Genomic DNA, 24,169 nt, shown 5'->3' with positions numbered 1-24,169 from the left:
ATACAGGTGCAACTAACCATAGGCAAAACTGCTATACAACTGGTAGCATGTTACAGACCACCCTCCCAATCTCAAGAACCCCACTCAGCCTTCCTGAAGACATTGGAGGATATGAATGTATCACAAAATACCATCATACTGGGAGACTTCAACTACCCAAACATAAATTGGGTACATTATTCTAGCCCTAACACCCTAGACCAAAGGTTCCTGGAATTTATAAATTCAAATGCACTGGAACAACTAGTCACCTCTCCCACTAGTGGAGATAACATACTAGACCTGATCATCACAAACATGGGTACAAAATGCTCCACACCGAAAGTATACCCCTCACTAGTGAGATCTGACCACAAACTAAATCACCCTGGATATACATATCCCACCTCCACCCCCAGCACAAAAGACCACAGTGAAAAACTTCTCAAAAGCAGACTTCACTCTTCTTAAGACTGAGATGGTATCCTTTAAGCCCACTGTGCCAGTGGATACCACATCCCACAATGCCGAATCCTTCACAAATGCTTTCTATGGACATCTCCAATGCATGGATCATGCAATCCCAAACAAATCCAAGTCCCTCTCCACCAAATGTAAGCGTCCTGTCTGGTGGACCTCAGCCATAAACAAATTGTATAACAAAAGAAGGAAGCTACTGCACGTCAGAGCGAAATCCCATGAAGGGAAGACATCTCTGATCAACATTAGCAGAAAACTACGTTCTCTCATAAAAACATCCAAGGCAAACTTTGAGAGAAAAATCGCTAAGGACACTAAAGATAACCACAAAGCCTTCTTCAGCTATGTTAGAAACCTGGGCAGAAACCCTCAGATATGCTCAGAGTTGGTTCACAACAACAAAAAAATACACTGAACCCACAGATATTGCTAACATTCTGGCTGACAGGTTCAGTGCAAATTTCTCGCCTCCTTCACCCCCAAAAGAAGAAATACTTATCCCAGCTGAATGTAATCTCCCTGTCATCTCAGATGTCCAAGTGAGAACCGCCCTACACAAAGCAAAAAACACAGCATCAATGGGACCTGACGGTATCCCGGGGTGAGTGTTACGTGAACTCCAGGAGGAGCTAAACCCACACATAAAAATGCTATTTAACCTTAGCCTTACTTCGTGATATGTACCTGAACACTGGCGTACAGCAACAGTGGTCCCACTCCACAAGGGGGGTGCCTCTACAGACCCTGGAAACTACCGCCCCATAAGCTTGACTAGCCTGGTCTGCAAAGCTATGGAAAGAATCATTATGGAACTCATAATAAACGGAGACATAGGGGACCTACAGACGCTTGACCCCACCCAGTTCGGCTTTGTAAAGGGCAGATCCTGCCTTTTAAACCTGGTTGACTTTTTCGAAACAGTCACTAGAACCATTGATGAGGGCAAAGCAGTCCATACAGCATACCTGGACTTGGCTAAGGCCTTCGACACAATGCCCCACTCAGGCATCATAGATAAGCTAAACAGCTTAAAAGTAAACCCTTATGTCACTAGATGGGTTGCAAACTGGCTAAAGGACAGAACCCATAAAGTTAAAATCGCTGGAGCAATGTCAGACTCAAAGCCAGTCACAAGTGGTGCCCCACAGGGATCTGTCCTGGGACCCCTCTTGTTCGGCATTTATTTCTCAGATGTTAAAGCAAACACGGGAGGGCTGTGGCTGACAAAGTTCGCAGATGACTGCAAACTAGGCGCCATAGTCGATACACCAGCAGATACACACATCCTACAAAAAGGCCTCACTGAAACAGACAACTGGTGCCGTAGTCACAGCCTTAAACTAAATGCCAAAAAATGTATAGTCATCCCTTTTGGAAAAAGAAAGTACCCACAAATTATCACATAGACAGCAACCCACTGAGTACGGAAAAAGTAATCAGAGACCTAGGGACCCAAGTAGACAGCGACCTCTCATTTGACACCCACGTTGCCAAAGTGGTTAGAAAACATTCTACCTTGCACACCTCATCATGAAGGGTTTCACATCCAGATCCAAGGATGTCATTGTACCCCTATATTCCTCCCTCATCAGACCCATGATTGAGTACAATGCCCCATTTGGTATGTACCTCACCCGGCACTTGCAACAGCTGGAGAGACCACAAAAGGATCAAGGGTCTCCAACATATGTCTTATTCTGCCAGACTAAAGAAACTTCAGCTCTATTCAGTAGCATACCGACTGCTCAGAGGTGATCTCTGCCTGACGTACAAGGCCATGTCCAATCAGGATCCGATGGACATGCTCCTCTCCAACATATGTCTTATTCTGCCAGACTAAAGAAACTTCAGCTCTATTCAGTAGCATACCGACTGCTCAGAGGTGATCTCTGCCTGACGTACAAGGCCATGTCCAATCAGGATCCGATGGACATGCTCCACCTCAAAAAATCCAAATCCATCAGGACCACGAGAGCTAAAGACTTAAACCTCGGCACAAGTATGAATAGGACATGCTGGAGGGATAGATTCATAACCCAGAGGCTTCCCATGCTTTGGAACAGGATCCCAGTTCGTATTAGGCAGAGCCCCTCACTGACTCTCTTCAAGAGAAATCTTGATGAGTGGATGGGAGATCGTAAGTTTACCCCAGGGGTCACATCTGTGTCACTGCTAGACAGGGGCACAGTATTCTAGATTTATTCTGTACATTTTTGTACCATTTCATGGGGTGGCAAAAGCCACATCACTATGGCTGGGCTTACAAATGCCCCAGGGCAGATTGCCTAGTACTATACTATGAAACTATGAAATACATAAGCTCCAGGATGTTTTAATTGAGGAAGTAACTCGAGAGGCGGTGGATAAACAGGGTAGACAATATAAATCCCTTCTTGGAAGGAATGAGTCCACTAAATTAGTTAGACCCAATTTAAATCCACAAGCAGGGAGTAGTTACAAAAGGTCATGTGTAATCCAACATAATGTGGGTTCAGGAACAATTAAAAAATATAATAAAAAAAAAAAAAACACTGTAGTATTCTGAAAATGAATCCTACCATCTCCCTGAAAGTAGGCCAACAGCCACCTTTTATTTACAAAGATTCAAAACATTTAAAACAGATGTATATTTCATAGGAAGTTACTAGGCTAATGGCCCTTAACAGCCCAGCCAAGTTCTATTCTTATTTCCACGACCAGCACCTACTGCCCAAGATGTACACAGATGGAACCCCTAGGGTGAATTTACGGTTACCCATTCAATCGTCCAGATTGTGTTTGAAGAGGGCCAATGAGGTGCTCTGTTTGACATGAAGAGGGAGTCTGTTCCAAAGGTGTGGCAACCTCTGAGAGATAAATCTGCCCCTCAAGCAGGTTCTATTAATGTCACATACCAGGTTAATGTCTTTAGAGTGAGTGACCAGTGTACTATTTTATTTAAGGGGATGCAGCATTTCCGATAAAGCAGGGTCAGAGACTGCCTTGTATGCAAGACAGAGATCGCCTCTGAGTAGTCTGTATTAAACAGAATAAAGTGACAGTGATTTCAGACCATCCACATAGGACAGATGCTGAAGACCTAGAATCTTCCTTGTGAGGAACCTTTATGGTGTTTCCAATTGCTACAGGTGCTTGGAATGGTACATATCAAAAGGGATGTTGTACTCAATGAGGGAAGAGTACAGGAAGTTATAACCTTTTTTTGGAGACCATGCCCTTACTTATGAGATGAGAAATAAGCCCTTACTTATGAGATGAGCAATACAGAATGCCCTTCTTACCACTGTGGAGACATGATGGTCAAAGGTTAGGTTGCTGTCAACCCACGTGCCCAGGTTTCTCACCACTGAGCGTGTACTTAAAGGTGCTGCTATTGATGTGCTAGTTCGTGGGAACATCGTCCTTACCAAAAGGGATATTACATTTTTTTGCATTGAGTTTAAGGCCATGACTTGGGCAACAATCATTTGTTTGTGCAAGGCCCTCTTATAGGATGCCGACATCATGTGGAGATTCTATGACCGCTCCCCAGTTTGCAGTCATCAGCAAACTCTTTGTCAGCCACAGACCTTTAGTTTTTACTTGCACTTCAGAGAAAAAAGACTCCACAAACAGTAGAGATCCTAGGAGTGATCCCTGTGGAACACCACTGGTTACAAATCTGATGTTGGAGGAGGATTCCCCTATTTTGACTATATGGGTTCTATCAGTGAGCCAGCTAGTGACCCATCTAATGATATATGGGTTGATACCTAGCTGGGTATGTCCGTCAATGATGCCCGAGTGGGGCAGTGCGCCAAATGCCTTGGCTAAGTATAGGTAGGCTGTATACACAGATTTCCCCCATCCAGGGCCTTGGTGACTTGTCTCAAAGAAGTCCACCAGATTTAAGAGGCATGATCTCCCTTTGACAAATCCAAACAGAGTGGGGCCAAGTGTTTGGAAATTACCTACATCTTTGTCGAGAAGGTCCATGAAGATTTGCTCCATGGCCTTGCAGATAAGGCTAGTCAGGCTTATAGGTCTAATTTCCAGAATCGGTGGAATCACCACCCTTGTGCAATGGAATAACTGTGGCCATTTTTCATTCAGCTGGGATGAAGCTGGTGCTTAGGTGTTGCCAATTCTTGCTGGAGCCCATGTAGGACGCAGCCTGGGATGTTTTCAGGTCCCATAGATGCTGGTTTCCTGGCCTTAGAGACAGAGTTAATGACCTGCTCTTTAGAGATGCAAGGTAGGGGACAGGTGGCAGGGATGTCATGGGGTATGTATGGCAAGGACAGGGGAGTGACGTTTTCACAGAACCTGTCGGCCAACAGGTTAGCTATGTTCACTGCTCACCAGGCAGGTTTGTTCTTCCTTGAGGAACTTGTTTTGGTCCTATCAAGTACAGCAGAGTCAATGCAGTTATACAGGTGTATGTGTATACAGCACTGGTGTAGAACTCAGCATAGCTGCCAGTTCCATTTAAGGGGGGAGGTGCAGAGATGCTATCTATACCATCCCATAAGAAGTTAGAATTTGCTATGGAGACATTTAGTATAGTTGCTGCTTGGGGGGGGGGGGGGGTGTTCAGGTGTGATAGTTACTTCAACCGAGACTGATTTATGGTCAGATCTCACCAGGGAAGACCTCATAGTGGGGGTGCTACACTTGTCCCCCATATTGGTAAGCACCAGATCCAGGATTTTGGCACCTCTTTTGGGGGTGTCAACCAGCTGGTCCATGAAATCGAGGAACCTTTGGGCAAGCGAGTTTAAGCACGAGTAATTTGCCCACTCAATGGATGGATAGTTAAAGTCACACAAAACCATGATATTCGGATGCATTTTGATAGACTCAAGTAGATCCAAATAGGCAAGTGGGTGTCCTGATGCATGGAAGGGGTCCTGTAGCTGGCAATGACTCGAATAGGTGTCCTACCAACAGTTAACTGCACTTGACGTATCTCCAGGGAATTATGCTGTTTGACCAATCTGGAGGTGTATTACCTTTAATGAAATTTTATACACCACCTCCTTTAGTTTTCACGCCTTCAGTTTGTGGTTTGAACGTGTGGAAGGAGGTGTAACCCAGTATGGCTGGGGTGCTCTCCACAGCCTTGAACCAGGTCTCCACAACTGCACAAATATCTGTGTCTTCCAAAAGGTGAGAACTGCTTCTAGAGAGTGCAGTTTCATGTTAAGACTCCTACTGTTTAATAACATAACCTTGAGGTTGTTTTTAGATGGGAGTATTTTACTTTGGGAATTTTGTTCTTGAGACACTGCCTAAAAAGGCAGTGAGAGGGTGGCAACAGCCTTAGCCAGTAACCAAAATCCCAGGAGTGACAGATGTTGACCATCTCTGGCAAAGCATGCATCAAAGTCTCTTGATGTCATCCCAGGGTGACAATTACTGGACCCCTTACAAAGGCACCAGAAACTAAGCCAATTACTGAAGTCAATTTTCTGTTTGTATTGAGGCACCTTCCTAGGTGAAGGTAAAATGTTGCTTAAGACTATTGACATACCCTTCTGAGACACATAGTCTCAGAGCTCAGTCATGTCTCTCTTCATATAGTCCATAAACGTACATCTCAAGTCATTCACACCAACACGGACTATGACTGAGTGCATGTGTGATATGTCGTATCCTGGCACCTGACAAGACAGCTGACCATGACCTTTTCCTTACCCAGTTTGGTGAGAGGGACATCTGTGTCTCTCACGATGGAATCACCTGCGACTAATATGACTGGTTTTATGGTTTGTCTTAACGGCTTGACAGGTGAGACACTGGTACATGAGCCATTACGTGTACTGTGTACTGCACAGGAAGTATTGTATGTACCGTGCTTGTGTGGGTTTGGGTGGAGTATGAGGCGAGGTGTGCATGCAGACAACCAGCTCACTGTCATATGTACTAAGTGGTGTGTGAGAGAGCATGGATTCAAGGTTCTTAATACAGCTGCATCTCTCACATGTTGAGTTTGTGTGGATTAGGAGGTTGTCGGTGAACATGAGTCAGCTGCTACACTGCCTCTGGATGCCCATGTCAACCAAGCTGGCTGGGGAAACAGTGGGAAATTGTCTGTCCATAGTGTTAGGTAAATTTATATGGTCCGGAAAAGAGGTAACACATAGGAATGGCTGGTGGGTGAGAGGGTGTGTTGGTATTTCTGAGGCTAGTCTTAGTGTTCCACCGGATAGTACAGCAAGGGCTACGAAAAACTTCTGGAGGACTACAAGTTAAGGGCTAAGGAAAATTTAACAAGCAATACGTTTCCATCTAAACTACCAATGGTAACCACTGGCTAAGTAGCAGTGCACGATGGTGCGCTACATGCGGACAAGTGCAAATACAGGCCATAAACAAAACAAGAGATAACCCTTTTAACTCAAACTAGCCAATAAAGATTATCTCTCTCTGAGTATTACTCCAATCATAACAGGAGGCCAGCAAAAAATGTGTCAGATGAGAAAGAAAAACACTAAGAATGATACATAGGTATCAGACTATAATTTATTATTCAGTGTAGAAATAACGATTACTCCAATCAACCTTGGTAAGATGGGTTTCAGACAGCACTATCCTCCAACAAGGATGCAGACAGGCCTTCACCTACAAGAATGGCTTGAATTTGATGCTCAGAAGTTACAAAACAGACCCAGAAACAGCAAACCTGGAACTGGACTATGCTACAGCTGGACTAGTACAGTATACAGTAAAATGTGGAAAGAAAAAACAGTTCAGACAATTCAAGAATGTAAATACAAATTAAACATGCAATATAAGAGGAAAAGCAGGCACTTACAGTTAGTTGGAAGCAACAGATGCCTCAGATCACTCAGTATCTCAGTGAAGAGCTGGTTTTAGTGCTTAAGTGATACCAAACAGTCTAGGTTCAGCAAGTCTGAATCTAGTCTATGCTATAAATGCAAAAGCACTAGAAACTCAAACCACCAGAGTCTAGACCACAACCCTCCGAACTTAAAATAACTGTTTTTGAGTCCAAGTGCTTAAACCAGAACCTAGGGTATCTTTTGACTGGGATGATCAAATTAAAAAAAAAAAAAAAAAAAAAAAAAAAAAAAAAAAAGGGCAGAAATTGTGTGTTTTGCAACTACTGCCTGTATATTTATGACAGGGAAACTGTCAATGTGTGTGTGTGTGTGTGTGTGCGTGTGTGTGGAAATTATATTATAGCCTTACTAAAACTTATGCATGCATGTATATGTGTATATAATATATACACTCATACATACATATAAACACAATGTTTACCTGCACATGTTTTTACATAGGGAAAACAGAAAAAAATGTATATGAACATATTCATGGCATATCTATTAAAAAAATACTAATAGCACTCTATTTAAACATAGTGAAACATGCAGGTTTTGAAAGTTTAGAGCTGGTATTACAGACTACTTTAACACTCCTTAGGGAAGGCGATTGAGAGATATTACTGGTGTACAGAGAGCTTTATTGGCAGCTCAGATTGCATGCTACTACAGCACTTGGACTGAATGATAATGTGTCAGTTATACCAGTTTTAAACCTTAGGTCAGCTAAACTATAAAGTCATATTACTATTATGTTGTGAATACCGTTTATTAAACATTCTCAAGAAATAGTATTCAACTATATCACAAGGATTTTTTCAGTTGTCAATACACAATTTTGAAAGAAGGGCAGACAAAAACGTAATCTAAACAGGGGATTTTAATGCGGGAAGTTGTGTGTGTAACTGTTGTGTATACAGCTTTAAATGTAATGAATATGATTGGTTGTTGAGTATTTTGTTTGTATTGAATGGTTCTGATGAAGTTTCGATGTACAATGAAATGAAAGCTCTCAAAATTTAGAGTTTTTATCCAGTAGTTTGCTGTCTCCGTGCTGGTGGTATCGCATATGCACCATTTATTTGGTTATTAGTTGGGATTGTTACTGTGTTAGCCCATTTCCTTTAGTTTATTTAGAGGGGGAAAAAACACTGGCTAGAAGAATCTTGCAGCTGTTCAGCAAAAAGCAGATCAAGCTCCAGCTCTGGTGCAAGATATGACTGACTTCCAGTAATCTATAGAAAAAAAGTTACATGTGCTCAGAGCTGAATAAAATAAAACGAAACACCAAAGAAGTAGGTCAACTCAAATTACAAAAAGCAGAGGCTGAAATGAAGAAAGGATGGCCGAGTATTAGACTGCTAAAGAAGAATGTTCCAAGAAAATGATAGAATTAGAGATCAGAGAAGCATGCAAGGAAAATATGCAGTACCAGATAAAATGGAAGGGATACACTGTATTGTTATGCAAAAACAAAAACTGGATTGGTTTTCCACAGCAGGAGCTGTTAAAAGGGCACATCATGTGAATGCTCCAAACCTAGCCACGAGAAAGCAGGCCAGACATTCAATAGTAAAAATGCAATCCTACCAGCAGAAACAGTTAATGACAGAATGGTGGCAGAAGGACAAAATACTGAAAGAGGGAGAACCAAGTGCAGGCAGAAAATGATTACTCTTCTGCTTGGTGTATAGTGAATAAATTTATTCCAGCAATCAGGGAATATCGAGAAGCAGATGTGAGAGATTCTAGTTGCTGTACCCAGCTATTTTCAGAATATTGTTTTTTTTAGAGTCTCAAAATAATTTTTGATGCAGAACATGTTAAAGGGGAAATACAAAAGTTTGTCCAAAAACTGAGTTATCAAAACAGAAGGGGATTCTGCCTTTTATTCTTTTGATAATAAAGCCCATATAGAGAATATGACAGTGAAACCTTTTCAGTGTTTCAGAGGAAAATGCTTGAGAAACAGAAAAAAGTGCAAGAGTTGACTAGAAAAAACATGAGTAAGAACCAAATACTGGATTTGGAAGATAGACAGCAACTGGAAAGAAGCCAGCAACCTGGAAATTCATGAATAAATAAATGTAGGTTTACAAAGCATTAGTTAGATTTGTGTTACATAACTGAACAAGAAAAACGGATTATATTGGACTTTTGACTTTGTTAAACTTGAAGTACATGCCATTAATGTTTGCAACAAGATTTGGGAGAACAGAACACGAAAGAAAGAGTCAACTATAAGTACAACAAAAATTGGTTCTTAACATGTATTTAATACAAGACATTCACTGCATTCTATTACGTAAAGTTTTTTCAGTTATTTATGTATAACAAAGATAGTAAACTATACAGTGCCTCGATTTTTTTCCTTTTTTCTTTTTGTTCAGTTTTAAGAAATGCTGGCACTGCAGTGTAAAGAAAAAGCCTGGACAAAGGCGGCATGACATAAGAAAAACAAACATGCTTTATCTTACTTTTACATAGGAGAATGACTAGATTAAGGACCTTGGTGTGAATTAATAAATTTTATGGGAATGCAAATAAACGAACACTGACTATAATGTTTTCCTCTAGCACATAAACGTTCAAAAAGCAATATTTAAAGCTTGTAGGGAAATGCAAACGAGTATCTGGTTCTCATGTTTCTATGCAGACAATCTGATAAGGGGGCAAAAAAACAGAAGACTTCTTTCTTTCAATGGTTAAGAGATCATGTTTTCGGAAAGAATCCGATTTGTCTTCTACATAAACAGACAGCACTTAGTGGAAGAAGCAGCACAGGCTGTATGTACCATGTGTCGTAACATGGATAATCTTCATTATGGGTTAATTCAATCATGCAAGTGTGGCTGTCAACCTGGGACAACCGTCACTGTTAGAAGGATTTAACTTCATCATTTGAATATGTACACAGCTGTGTGCTAGTATTAAGTCAATAGGTTCTGGGGGGTGTTCTGGAGGTGTGTGTGTTTGTTTTCAAGGTTTTCATTAAAAGAAAAAAGTCTTGAAGACATAAAAACTGTATATAAAAAAAAAAAAAAAATCAACCTGCCAAACATTGTGTATGCATTAACAAAAGTTGAAACTAGACATTAAAAAGCCATTATACATAACAGTTGGACACTTTGACACTTTCCATATTATCTTTAATGTGCATGGTCTCACACTTTCCATATTATCTTTAATGTGCATGGTCTCAGATACAAAAAAGAAACGTAGTAACCAATTTTTTAATGTATAGTACAAATAGCTATGCTACAGGAGACACATTTGGAAAGAAGTGAGGATGTGAATTTTATAAAGAAAGGAATTCAGTGGAAGATCTGGGAAAAAGATAAGGGGGAGTACTTACATTAATTGCGAGAGGAGCTCCACTAGGGATAGATGAGAAGAAAAACAATAACGGTAAATATGGATGGCAGGTTGGCATAATATGGGTGGGGGTTGGCACAATGGTTAAGGTGTTTGCCTTCTAGACACAAGGTGTAGGGTTCGATTCTCACACAGGGTAACTGTCGAGGCTTCAAACAGCCCTAAGGGTAGTCAGCCTAGTACTATTCTATGAACCTATGACATGTAGTACTAAGGGGCTACTGGCAAGGCAGGAAGATCATACTGGCATATATTTATATTCCACCTAAAACTACTAGAATGAATGATCAGTAGGGAATATTACTTATAGGTAGGGACTGGAATTTGATTTGCAACAGTGAGGATGTATCTGGGGGGAGGGGGGCTAACAAATGAGGGTAGATTTTTGAAAAAAAATTTATGAAAATATTTGGTATGGAAGATATGAATTCAGTAGTAGGAGTTAGAGAATTTACATATTATTCCCCAAGGTACAAAAACGGTGCTATACTACAAAGAACTTACATTTCACAGTCAAAGGGACATGTTCATTTAATTGAAAGTTCTGATACACATCCAGTAACTATTTCAGATCACACACCAATAATAATCAAGATAAAAATGACAGGTTGGCACTTCCCCACCTATCTGTTAAACAAACAAAAAAAAGGGAATGGGTAGTGGAAATTAGGGGAATCTCACAGAACAAGAAGAGGCACAACTGTGGAGTGCTAATGAGAAAATAAGGGAGTACCTGGGTAATATGCTTGAGTTTAGAAAGATTGCTGTTAAGCAGCTGTTTTTGATAACTCCAGAGCACAAAAACTTTTAGCACAATCGCTCAGGCAACAGAAAGCAAAAAGTGATCTTGCAAGCTTGGAGAGCCAATAGTAAGGAAAACAACCAGAGATCCTGGAAATTTTATGAAAATCAGTATAAAAGTAGAAAAATTTGGACATTAGTACAATTGGAAATGTTTATGGAAAAATTAAATGTGTCAAGGTTAGCAATTGAGCCTCATCTAACTCTTACAGTTAGGACAGGAGGAGATTAAAAATAGTGATGTATAAGCAAGCTACAGGAATGTCCCCAGTAATCGATGGTATTCATGTGGAAGTTTGAAAGCTAGGAGGGAAGAAAGTGATAAAATCAGGAAGGCTTTGCTTAAGCACCAAGATCGTAAAGAGATCAGATCCAGCCTCATATAGGTCCATTTTGATTCTAAACCATGACTATAAAGTATTTATATCTATAATGGCTAAAAGAATGGAAAGGATGTTGCCAAAAACTAAGAGATCCGGATCAGTGTGGTTTTATGGAATGGAGGCAAAAATCTGACAACATTAACAGAACAAAGATGATCTAGAGGGAAGCAAAATTAAGAAAATACCACTGCTGTTGGTAGGTTTTGATGCAAAGAAAGTAGTTAGAATAACTTGGGATTTTATCAATTAGGGCAATGGAAACATTTGCATACCCTGACAAAATTATAAAGGTTGATTAAGAGGATAGTTGAAAAAGTTGTACACGAACCAGAACAGTAACAGTGGATAGAAAAGACTTCAGAGCCTAGTGCTGCTCAAAACCATTAGTTTTTATTACAAAATAGATTATATTTTGTAATAAAAAGTAAATGGTTTTTAGCAGCACTCGGCTCTGAAGTCTTTTCCATCCACGGTTATTTTTCTTGATTAGAAGGATAAGAGGGATAACAGCTGAAAATTAAAGTGGAGGGAGGGCTCCTCTCTGATAAGTTCTGTTTGAGCAGAGGAACCAGGAAAGGGTGTCCTCTTTCCCCTTTATTTGCAATATACTTAGAGCCACTGGCAAAGAAAATAAACTCAGAAATTGAGGGATATAATTGATATTTTAGTCAAGAAAAGTTGGCTTTATTTGCAGAGAATATTACTTTATACTTGATAAAACCAGTAAAGGACACTTCAGTGTTTTGTAACAACCTGATAAAGTGTCACATCTTTTTTGGTATACAAAATTAATGACTATAAAACAAAGGCAAGAGCTGTAAACTATATACCCACACACAAACCGATTCATCATCAATACCCATATTTTTTGGTATACAAAATTAAAGTACTAGGGACTATGGCTTAAAAAAAGCATTCTGTTATGGCAGCTACAAATATGTGGGAAGAGACTAAACAAAAGAGAATACAAACTGAGAAACTGGAAGCTCTGTTTTATGGATCTGGACAGCGACAGCATATTTTTATCAACCATAGGAGTTGTGAATAGCACGTAAAAAGAGATGAAGAATTTTATCTGGGATGGGAAGAGGGCAAGTGTCAGTGGGTAAGTTTATCCTTCCAAAAAAAAAAAAAAAAAAAAAAGTGATTTATTTATTTCCAGTTTGATGACCGGGGAGGTCCACTGGGCTCACGGAGCCCATTTTCACTGGAGGCCCAGGGAGAAAAACTCCATAATACATAGTACAAGCTCCATAATATGAAGTACAATACGCCTTAGAAATAGAACCAAAGTAAGCAAATTGTACATAAATAAATAAACATAAAATACTGTATGATAACTATAAGAATGAGAGGAGGTTAGAAATGACTGGGAAGGGAGATCGGATGCACAATTCACAAAGAAACAATGGGAGGACATATGTATGGCTCTCAAATATGCAAAATCTAGAAGATTTAGGATTTTTGCTTGAAGTGTTTGCATAGGTATTTTTATACCCCAAGCAGACATCACTGTATTTTTCCTCGGGAAGACTGAACTGTTAGGAGTGTAAAGGGGAGGAAAGAGGTAATTGAAAAAAAAAAATTTTGAGCCCAGTGAGTTGGCAGACTTTAAAAATTCCCTGAAGACTATTCTCAGTAAAACTGGGTAAGCAAACTGGTGTAACTAAGGAAATTATTTATTTGACCTGTGATATAGAAGTGGAATTGTCTGGACATAGCAAGGCCTTGCAGAGTTTAATACTGGAGGCTACCAAAAAGCAATTACTAGAAAATGGAAATCAAAGTCTAAACCAACTGAATTAGAAGCAGCAAATACAGTAAGAGATAAAACAACTGGAAGTGGGATGTTTAGAAAAAGGTAGAAACAAACTGCATAAAAAAGGGAATTGTGGGAACAATATATACAGAATAACGTTTTGGAGAAGGAATGAGGTTTGGAAGGCAGGAACTGAATGAGCTTTGTAACGTTTAACTGACAATGACTGGATTATTTGGAACTGAAAATATGCCAGTATAGGATTTGTTTATAAAAATGTATGATTAATGTCTTCGCCAGAATTTTGTCATAAGTCATAATTTGAGAAAGAAGGTAAGGCAGAAGAAAAATCCACAGCCAGTAAGAGTTACAACCCCAGGTCTTTCTAGTTACCTTACATTTAAAATACTGTATTTTTCATCCCTTAAAAAGCTTACTAATTAAAAACAAACCTCTATTATCAAATTCCCAAAGTTGTTTTATAATATATTACTACAAAGAAGTCTTTAATAAATCTAACATTACAAGGATAACCTATAGTTTAAAACTATAGTCTTGCCTATTAACTGGTTTGTGTTACAAGTTGATCATTTACTGGACTCAGAACTTGTGTATTCTGTTTCGCCCCATTTGCCTGACTAAATGCAGAACGCATACACTCTAACTCATTAGACAAAAAATATAAATAAAGCTCCTCTCTCCAGCCCCGCACTGAAAACTAATCTCCTAGGAAATATAACATCGGTTTTAATATTTTCCAAAAATCTGGGACAGCAACAATTTCATACAACAGGAAAAGACATCTCCAGAAAAAAAATATACTAATGTGTGAACAATATAAAATAAGACCTTGTGTAGTAGGATCTATGGGAACCTCAATCATCATCAGCTCTCCTTAGCACTTCAACAAAAGAGGATTACACATACAGAAAATGTCTATCATTTTGTATTAGGATAGTAACACACCCAACTAAACTATTTACGTGCAAAAAGTGTATGGATACAGAAAGTCTCCGCTATACATGAAACAAAGCTGAAAAAGTAAAGGGAGAGTTGAAATAAACCTCTCAAACCAATGTCTGAAAATTTAGCACAAAAGTGAAGATTAGTAATTAGCGAGCTTCATCCTGCAATCTTGAGTACGATTCTCTCGGTTTTGATTACATGCTATGCAGATCTGAGCAAATCACAGTGCTGTTGGGTCAGTCCTAAAAGAGACGTATGCTGCTTATGAAGAGTTAAGCAGCTGAAATGTATTCTTTCTACAATGTGCATTATGGGAGTTTTATTTATTTAACTAGCCTAGCATAGACAGACTAGGGAAGGAGAAAGGTTTTCTAATCTAGTAGCTCAGGTTACCGTTTTTTGTAGTAGTAAACTGGAGCAGAACACTTACCATCAGATCTTTTTCAGACTCTGCACAGGAGCACCATTTGGTCAAATTATACAACTGTCATACAGAGGCTGAAGGAATCAAACTATGGACTATACTAGTCTGTTTAGCAGCTCAGCCTTTATCCTTTGTGCTGACAGAAGTCATAATCTGCAGACTAAGGGGTATAAAACAGGGTCAGCTACTGTACCCCATTCTGTAAACATTTCCACCAGAAGTGTAGCAACTGTGCTTAAAAAAGATGGAATAAAATTATTTCTGAAAATGTCACATCAAACCGTTCCTCCCATAAAGTCTTCTAAGCAAAACTGAGAAAATAAAAAACTAAGTAGAGTTCTACTTATAATAGAAAACAATGGATGTGAACATGTACTAAAATGATACTGTAAACAGTGTGCCTTTTTTGTTTTTTGCAGAGTGTGGTTAAGCGCACAAGGATGGAATTAATGTCTTTCCTATACAGCAGAAATGCCCTGTTGCTACATGCTAGAACAAGAGAGCTAAGCAGTGTGCTACAACCTGTATATCTACTGAATGTACCACAGCTACAGACAGAGTTCTCTGATGCCACAAATACTATTTTTGTTTCATTCCAAGTTAACTGTAAACACTAGATTCACTTCCAACATCTTAAAAAAAGAGATTCTATGGACTGGTGGGAGGTAGATGCTGTACTGTCACCTATCTCCAGTGACTCTTGCATAAAAACGTAAGAAAAGGTGGGCTGTGAATGAATTAACACTCTACTCTGATTATCCTTATCCCAGTGTTCAATTTCCTCTAACACTTGTACTGGAACTAGTAGAAGAGGACAACAGATGTCTCCATGAATTAATCCTGGAACAGTTCAGACTCTAAATGCAGGTACCCTAAGGGCAGGACTTTGCGATCAGACATGGAAAAAAAGGCATGCTTCTGCAATACACCACAGATTCTTATCACAAGTGACTATCACTTCAGATATTTATTGCTCTCTTTTTACAGCACCCAACTATACAGTGTCAGCAGACAAACTGTGTGTTCATATAGCAAAGAATGTTTCAGTATATTGCAGTTGTAAAGAAAGCAAATCATTTTAGGTACACAAAGGATCTGTCTAAACAGCAGATAACACTAATCTCTTGATAAGATTCAAGAGATTCAGAAGACTTAAGCTAATTATAGCAGATATAAAATCAAGCTTAATGAAAATGCGAAGCAACTGTTCAAACAATTAACATCATTAGGCTACATCATAATGAATTTCTGTCCCCAAGATAGATTAAAGATAAATCGCAAAACAGCATGGTAGTCTTTCCCTTGTTCAAAAGTATGGCATAATATGTTATTTTGTACTCCTTATACAAAGGATGCAATTCCTGGAGGTTTCTAAAGTCCTTCCTTAACATTAATGCACTATAATTTAGCTTGCATATTACTGCATTGTGTTCTACAGCTTTTTTTTTTGTACCTTATGTATGTTTGGCTTGTTGATTCTTAAACTGTGTATCCTATATATCATTTTACACCTTAAAGTACTTCTGATGAGTAAGAACAGCATTAGCAGCTGCAGGGCCCATTTTGGTGAACCCCCCCCTCCAGTCACTCACACACAGAGACAAATTACATTTCTAGGACACTCAAAACAAATTTTGTATAAAGAGCTAAGAAAATAAACACACTGAGACGGTCATACAGCAAAGAGAGTTGAGTTTGTAAACCAAGTCCACTACCTTAAACCAAATTACACTACCTAGGGGATGTTCTTAGAAAAACAGGGTTCTTCTGAAGCTCATCTGCAATGCTAAGGAGTTCAATTTAAAAACAGTTCTTTCAGCCTATGCTACAATTACAGTTTTAAAAAGAGATACACACACACTTCAGGTTGCAATCTGGGGAAGAATACCAAGCAGAGACCCATTTTTGTACTTTACTGTCAAAACAATTCATGGTCTTTAGCCTGTAGCATTCCTTTTTATTGATAAGCACACTTTGAATCAAGGCAACATGTCTGAACCACATCACGCTCAAACATGGATACAACACAACCCTTTTGGTGATCTTTCTGAACAAAATTCTGTTCTCCACTCGAATTTACATAAAACTTCAAATACTGGGACTTTGTAATGCCTCTCTTATGTTTGACAACTAATACACCTCTCGGTACAAGAATCAGGGACAAAAGACCAATTTCAGGGACAGATAAAGTTCTTGTTAACAGATTTTGCATTTTCATGTATTTTCTCAATAATTACCATACATTTTCTGATGGTCATACAGATGAATTCACATACAAGAAAATCAGAACTATTGCAAGGTGGTTACATAACACAGAGATGACAGAAAATACAAGTGCACAGACTGAGTTGCTATAGCTGCACATTAAATTGTAAGGGTGGAGATCAACTGGCAATTACCAAAATGCTAACAAATAAAAAAGAACAAAGCAGCCAAGCAGGGCTAAAGAACATTAATTAGTGGATCCCTCCAATTCAAGCTTATTCCTCATATCTCCCCCTCGCCTATCATTTGCAAAATCATAAAAGCAAAAACATGTCCATGTTTAACACAGACATGCTTATAGAAAAGCACTAGTGGGTGCATTTATTGGCAGAAGGTTGGCTTCTGTGGCTCTGCTTGACAGGGACACAGGAAAATAACTTTCTTGGGTGGCGTAAGCAAGGGAAACTTGTTGGCTACGCTTACTTAGGCCCTTGGGCCGATAGCTATCGACTCATAGGTGGCTACTACGCTATAGACACAGCATGTGCCAATAGCTACGCCAAACTTGTTATGGCTCAATGGGAGGAGGAATTTGTCCTTGGGAATAATAAGTTTAGTGAGTCTGTTAAACTATATCGTAAATTTGTGGATGATGTTTTCCTCCAATGGGGAGGTACATTGCAGAAGCTGATTCAATTTGTGGACTACTTGAATTCATCTACCTCTTTCTTGAGATTTACGCATAAGGTAGCTTTTGATAAAATTGATTTCCTAGATGTTGAAATTATTAAAATGGATGATGGCTCTTTTGGGACTGCACTTTTTAGGAAAAATTGTCATAAGAACAATTTATTACATCGCACTAGCATGCACCCTAGCCATGTTTTTGGAAACATTGTTAAAGGGCAGGTTTTTGGAATGTCCCGTTTACATACCAGTGATGAGATGTTTGCTGGAGCAGTTGGTCATCTACAGGATGAGTTTAAAGAGAGGGGCTATAGTCAGGATGAAGTGTCTATGAATATGTTAAACCTTACTCATACTCGCAATGGTAGGGCTAAACCCTTCTACTCATCCAGGGCAGAAAGGAATGGTGATCGCAGAGAATGTTTCACAACCAATAAATCTGTGAAGAATAAGGTTGCTCTAACATACAATAGATATGTGGTACTATTAGAAGAAATTGGCCTGTGCTTTTAGCTGATGATGACATTAAAGACATAGTTGGGAGTGACACCTCTTTTAGGCTCAAGAGTAGATGTAACTTAGAGAGAGAACTATGTTATAATTTTGATCAGAGTAGATCTTGTGTGCAGTCAGTTAGGAAGGGCACTTATGCCTACAGAGGATGCAAAGCATGTGAATTTATATCCGAACATAAGAGTTTTATACATCCTAACACTGGGTATAAGTTTGAATCAAGTTTTATGCTGACTGTACTTCAGTACAATAGTCTACTTGGCCCGGTGTAGAAGCTTCTCAATAGAGGGAAAACTGAACGCTCTTTTAAAGAGTGTATAATGGAGCATTTAGGTTATATACGCAGGGAGGACCCCGACTAGTGCTTTGTATAAGCATGCCCGTGATAAACCTGGGCATGTTTTTGCTTTTATGGTTTTGCAAATGACAGGTGTTGACACACAAGGGGAGATGGTAGGAATACATTTGAACTGGCAAACTCCAAATTAATTATTAGGCTTACTGCACATGAGGCACCAGGGTTGAATGGATGTGAACCTTTAAAGCATGTTTTAAGGGCACGCCCTTTGAAACACCAATTATGTTTTTTAATCAATTCTACACTAAAAGCGTGTTGCTTGATTTTTATTCTGTTGGTCTGATGAAGTGCAGTGTATCTGCATGATAGCTCTTACCACTTGTATTTTAATAAATTAATGTTCTTTAGCCATGCTTAGCTGCCTTGTTCTTTTTTATTTATTTGCATTTGACTTTGGTACAAGGCAGCCTTTATCCGCTTGGTTGGCTTTTTTATTGCCAAAATCTTCACAGGGGAAATCTGTTTTCATTACTGCAAATATTATCACTTCAAATCAACTTATTATTGGCTACAAATAGGAACACGGACTCATTCATGGAAATCAGAGAATACCCTCAAGTCAACTTTCTGCCAATATTTATTAAAGGGAGAAATTATAGTTTTGATGGACTTTACACACTGAATAGAAGTCTAAAGGGTCAACATATCTAGATTACAGCTGTATGGACTTGCTCAGCTCAAACTGGCCTTCACTAGGCGAGACAAGTATTTACAAGCAAAACACCTTGATTCATTCACATCATCCTGAAAGAACATACCTGTTAGTGGGTTATGCCAAACAGCTTTAATAATGAACTACATTTGCTTTTAGACACAAGACAAAGCTGAAAAAAATCATATTAGCTTGTCAAAGACGCACAATTTTGTCTCCCTACCATCACCAATATCCTTAAGCCAAATGCTCAGAGTTATTCACCTTAGAGCTCAATGAAATGCACCAGTTTTAACTTCAGCAGTATTTTTAAACCATTCTCAATAAAGGACACCAATGAAGGCAAAGACAAACGGGGGTCAAGTTCACGGTTTTGGACAACACATGAAATGGTGCACCTAATAAAGGAGGGTGCTCAACCTTGGAAGCAGTATCACAAAGATAAAATACCCCAGCCTCAACTATTTTACAGGGAGGACTGTGCAAAGTCAAAAATTGCTACAAACAAAAAAATTTCAGTCACAATAGTCTACTCACTGCCACATGAAAATTTTGGAAAAGCATCAACAAGTTGCACTAGTCTAGGCAAGCTGATCAGCTAAATCCTGTCCTGTGCATTGAAAATTATTAAAAGTAGCCAGATAACTATTTCAATCAATAACCACAGTACTGGTTCTGGTTTTCCAGACCCAGTCATCACTACCACAACCATCTAATCTCATCTCAATAAACGTAGTAGAAATACTTGCAGAAAACTCAGTCCAGGATAACAGATTATCCAAATCCTGCCTGCCTAGGCTAACAGCAGAGGTGCTGCTATACTTGAGCGCCATACTAAAGCAACTGGCTATTAAAGTAAATGTAATTATTCTTTATAAAAAAAAATCATCTCAAGAGCTCTCCTTCCTAAGTTGTCTCTTCAGTCAGCTGTGTACTGCTGTCTCCCCAATCAGGAGTCCAGGAGAAATGCATTCACAAACAACATCTTCAATGCCCAACAAAATATTATAAGCTCTCTGCCTCTCAACATGCTTTTTTTTTTTACTCTGCACATAGGTTTCAGGTAGCACTCCCTTTTTTTACTCAGTGTGCAACATGGGGAATATGAAATGGTACTCTTCTTACATCTGTTGACAGTATTCAGCATCATTCCCTCCAGTACAGCTCTTTTGAGTGTCTCAGTGGGTGTGGCTTGACCCTTTGAAAAATGAAATTATCACCTTACAGTTCTAACAAAAACTCATTGACAGAGATCAAATATCAACACAACTGTGCTTGCCATCATGTATGCTTCAAAATAAAATATTCCAATACCTTTTATGTGGCATGGTTTTGGAATTATTAATGCAAATATGAACAAGTAATATTTGACTCCTAGAGAGGAACAGCAGGAGGCAACAACAGAAATGTTTAGAGGAGCACTCGGCTGTAATGAGTCATAAATTCCTTGCAAAGACATACTTGTGGTAATGGCAACTATTCACCGCACTAGTTCTCCAGTGATTTCATTTGCAGGACACGTCATATGAGAAGGCTGCGTTTCAAAACGCCTATTTGGAGGGGTTGGTACTGGATCAGCTGTTTGTTAGCTTGAGTAATTTGCTACTGTTCACAAACCACAATACAATATGCAAATGATACAACATGCTGTACTCATATGGGAATATCTTGAATATAACCACAGTAACATGTTTGCATTTCAAAAGTGCCAAATCTAGGATAAAGAAATTAGCTTTCAGCTAAATATATCTACAGCAAAAGCAATGATCTTCAAGTAACAATTTAACCAAGAATTCAGAGATCTAAATTCCTTATATGAATCAAGACTCAGCGAAATCTGTGTCCTTCTGTAAATTTGCTCTGCCTACCCACTTGACCAGAATATTAAGTTTGCTAGACATATAAAAGGTAATGGACCTTATTTATAGTCAAGTTAATAAATAAGAGCATGCTTACAGTAAGCACTCAACATGAAGCCATCACTGTATCTCACTCAAGAGTACTCAAAGACTAGAATTCAGCAATCATTTGCATACCATCATCCTGTGTCCTGCCCACACCACATTACATTGTCCTTAAAAATGCTATTCCTCATAGTATATGCCTTTTAATTAGTCCTTCTGCTCAAGAGATACATGCCCAATTCATTCTTCAGTGGAAAAAGACTGGCATGGTGAATCTGAACTCTTAGCTGGAGCTTCTAAACTTATGAATAAAGTTTAAGGCAACTTTCTCCGAGTTTCCTTCAGAAGACTTCTAAAAAGGTACTTCCACTTAACTGTGTACTTAGTACTTAGACAGCATCTGCACTCGGTTTAACACTCTGAACTCTCTCACCAACCTAAACCTCTGCATGAATTCTAGTTCATCTTGTATAGATTTTTCATTATTTAGTAACTGCAGTCTTCAATGATTTGCTAGCAATACCACAAATTTTACAAGGAATATTCTATAAAGCCAGTACTGCGGTGGTGGTGCTATTTAGTAACTGCAGTCTTCAATGATTTGCTAGCAATACCACAAATTTTACAAGGAATATTCTATAAAGCCAGTACTGCGGTGGTGGTGCTGCGGTAGCGTTGTCGCCTCATAGCAAGACGTTGTCCCATTCGATTCTCAGCTAGAGCGTCTTCTGTGTGAAGGCATACGTGAATGAGGCATGCCTTCGTTGAAGGTTGTGCGTCAGGGCTGGTAACCCGGTACGTAAAAATCCACCGGAGTTCCGCTGTGGCAACCCCTAACCGGGAAAAGCCAAAAGACACAAACAAACATTCTATAAAGCCAGTGGAGGTTGTGAGCTAACTAAGCAGTCCCATATTGCCCAGAATATTTAATTGCCCACCAGGAAAGGAATGGCGTTTATTTTTTTAAATAACAGAAACAGACCCTGTCTGTCTGTCTTCCATTTGGCCTACAAAACTCAAAAACAAGAATCAGATTTCCAATGCCAGCATAAATATCATCAACTTGCTTGTCAGTAATGTAATTCACTCACAAGGAGAAAAGCATGAATGCAAGGGAATTAGGGAAATGTGTAAGCTAGAGGAAAGAGAAGGCAAGACCTTTCTTTTAGCAACCCAAGGAGCAGATTCTGTTCACAAGAGATTTTAGCAGAAACTAAAATTTCAGGGACAGTGGAAGCAACAATGTGTGGGAGGTGAGTTAGAACTAAATTTGTCTTTTGCCACACTGACTGTATCCTGGGGATCAGAATGCATATTAAATTATTAAATAATATGCTCTGTGCATTACTGGACATTATTCCTTAACTTCCTGGCATAACTGAAGACGGATTTGTGGTTCCCCTTTGGTAGCTGTAGCGACTAAGCTCTGGGACATGTTTACATTTTTAACACTGGTCAAGCTTCTTGCTGGTGTGATTCACTGTTATCTTGTGTGTTGGGGGGGGGGGGGTTAACGTTTCATTAACGTTTCTTCTTTTGGCATACTGTTTAATAGTACAGAAAATTCCACACCAGACATATTCCTAAACTTTCCTTTATATTTATGGGAAAGAGTTACCGACTTTCTGATAGCAGCCTTAATGTGTGGCCAGATTTTGGTTTATTATCAACCTTAATTTAAATAATATATGTTATCTCTCTCACACACACACACACACACACACGTATAGGTGTATTAATTTTATACCATATATACGTGCACACACAAAACGCACATGCATGATACAACATACACACACAATATATTCTCTTCAGAATCTCGAACATCTGAAAACCCAAATGTCATATGGTCGAGACCATATGATTGGATTAATTTCAGGGTTTTGAGCTTCTGAAAACTCAAAAAAAAAAAAAAAAAGGAAGTTTCTGCAGGGGGGCAAGCCCTCCTGCACCCACAGCCCCGCTAATTAAATATAGCGATCTAAGATCGCACTACAGCAAGGAAAAGGGAAATCTCCCATTCCGTGCTGTATGCAGATCTCCATTCAGAATTTCGAGCTTCTGAAAACTCAACCATATGGTCTTGACCATATGACATTCAGGTTTTCATATATATATATATATATATATATATATATATATATATATATATATATATATATCTCGACCATATGACATTCAGGTTTTCAGACATTCGAGATTCTGAAAGTATATATTTAATTGTGCGTATGTATGTATACATGTGTGTACGTATGTATACATGTGTGTATATGCATTATATGTAATATTATATATATATATATATATATATATATATATATATCTATATCATATACACACACACTCGTATTAATAATATATGGCGCACACACACGACTTGTGCATAGTGGCATATCTCAGGGAAGGAGGAAACTCACACAGACATGGGAACAGCAAGTAGACAACCAAGCCGACAAATGAACAGAATCAAACCCCTTTCCTTATGGAATCAAAACAATCCAGCAGAACATGTTTTCCATGCCTCATCTAACAGCTTCAACAAAGCTTTAAGCTTTTTTGTGTGCTTCTTTTTTTGGATTGCTACTTTTTTGGATTAGAATGTGAAATCTAGATCCAAGCGTAATTTCTTTATCAACAGAAGGGTGGTTGCTACACAGCTGGTGACTTTTTCCGGGTCTTGGATGATAACACTCAGTTGCATAAAAGACAAGCACATTTGTTTTTGGTGATGGAAGACCAGAAGGCTATGAACCCCAGAACATAAAGTGCAGACTGAAAATAAAAATAACTGCCTCATTTCTTATTTATAAGAAAAGACAACAAATGGAATCCCTTTAAATGAAAAAAACAGAGCAG

The 24,169-nt window shown here is 38.9% G+C and overlaps 1 protein-coding gene across 1 annotated transcript in view; it reads right to left on the bottom strand.

The window, feature by feature from the left end:
* Positions 1-24,169, bottom strand: part of SPHK2 (sphingosine kinase 2) — a 602,609-nt gene that overhangs the window by 569,192 nt on the left and 9,248 nt on the right. The gene's annotated exons all lie outside the window — the stretch shown is intronic.

The sequence above is a fragment of the Protopterus annectens genome, chromosome 1.part1 (genome assembly GCF_019279795.1).
Source record: "Protopterus annectens isolate FY-2018-M chromosome 1.part1, PAN1.0, whole genome shotgun sequence".
In the NCBI taxonomy this organism is placed as follows: Eukaryota; Metazoa; Chordata; order Ceratodontiformes; family Protopteridae; genus Protopterus; species Protopterus annectens.
Note: the sequence above shows the minus strand (reverse complement) of the source record. Positions and strands in the feature narration are given on the sequence as shown.